This window comes from Rhinopithecus roxellana, chromosome 7 (assembly GCF_007565055.1).
Source record: "Rhinopithecus roxellana isolate Shanxi Qingling chromosome 7, ASM756505v1, whole genome shotgun sequence".
NCBI classification, from domain to species: Eukaryota; Metazoa; Chordata; class Mammalia; order Primates; family Cercopithecidae; genus Rhinopithecus; species Rhinopithecus roxellana.
The window spans coordinates 118,632,329-118,633,858 of NC_044555.1; the positions used below are offsets into that span (position 1 = coordinate 118,632,329).

The 1,530-nt window shown below is 38.6% G+C and overlaps 1 pseudogene; it reads left to right on the forward strand.

Annotated features, from left to right (window-relative positions):
• The first annotated feature begins 1,099 nt into the window (after positions 1-1,099).
• On the forward strand, positions 1,100-1,214 carry LOC115898904 (annotated as a pseudogene).
• Positions 1,215-1,530: the final 316 nt, after the last annotated feature.

Here is a 1,530-nt window from a genome sequence, read left to right on the forward strand (position 1 = left end):
TGGCCTCTAGAGCAGTAAGATAATAAATTTCTATTTTTAGAGATAGAAATTTTAAAATATTTCTATTGTTTAAACCCACTAAGTTTATGATAATTTATTATAGCAGTCATAGGAAGTTAATACATAGTCCTCCCTCAAATCAGTTGCCAAGTCCTTTAAGTCTGCTTCCACAATGTCTTCCAGATCAATTCTCCCCTTACCGTCTCTACCATTACTGCCCTAGTTCAAGCTCTCATCACCTTTACCTGGTGTTACTAAAGTAGCTCTCTAAAAACAAAGTATGGTTCCTAGCTGGTATAAGACCTTCCATAGTTTGTCCATAAACTTTTGCTTTAATACTTCCAGAGATGAGGAGCTTCCTGCCTATGATGCCATCAATATGATTATTAGACAACTCAAGTTGTTTGAAAGGCATCCCAGTAATTTCTTTCTATTAGGTCTAGTTCTACCCATGAGGCTCTTCTTGGGTTCCAGCCTCTACTTCTGTCTTCCCTGTGGAGTTAGCTTGGGTAGGTTGAACTACATTTCCTGGAACTGTCTTCCTTATATGCTTCCTCTTAATGTGGGCCACAAGAGGGATTCTTGTGTGAGATTTGAGAGGCAGAAGTGAAACAGCAGCCATTTTGCTATCCAGAGTAGGTGTTTAGTAATTGACCCATTATCATGGTTTCTACACTAATCACCATCTTCATGAGTCTACTGGATATAGTCAGATTAGCATTGGGTACAATAGTGAATAAACACTGGTGCAGTAGAGAGGCCTGATCACTTCTTTGGCTTGGATGGTATGCTTATCTGAATGCAGTCTAGTGAATTCAGACCACATTTAGGAACATGGCAGCAACAGCTTCATGATGACTGCTGGGCTCACTTCTACCCAGAGCCTCACTAACCCCACAAAAAAGTCTAGATGTTTGTTTAACAGGGTTTTCTTGAAGCTGTTTCAGGGTGGGTACACTAGCAGCAAACCACTTGGGCCTGGGCCTGTGAAGAACATCATAGCCCACACCAGCATATCTGGATGGATATGCTGCCCAGCAATGCCAATTATAGAGAAATAAAAAGAGAGAGAGAGAGAGAGAGAGAAAAAGATAATAAAAACACATATAACTTGTGGACAAAGACTTATTGATGGGTGCAAAAAAAAAAATAATCTTTTGCCACTCAGAACTCACTGCTCAGTATGAGTTTTCATACATATAAGAAGGAATATTATTAAAAGCAAATAAAAAAATCATAATTCCACAGTCCTGAGGCAATGACTGTTAACATTTTGGGTACAACATAGTTTATGTTCTAAGTTTGAATCTGACTCTGCCAATGCTTTTTGACTTGGGCAAGTGTTTAATTTTTCCAGCCTCAATTTTCCCATCTGAAAACTGAGATAATAATGCCAACCTAGCAGGGCTGTTGTGAAGATCTGACAAGATACTTTACGTAAAGCACATAACACATAGTTTCTCTTAAAATTGTAGCCATTATTATTTTACAAGGTGTATTAGGCTGTTCTCATGCTGCTGATAAAGACAT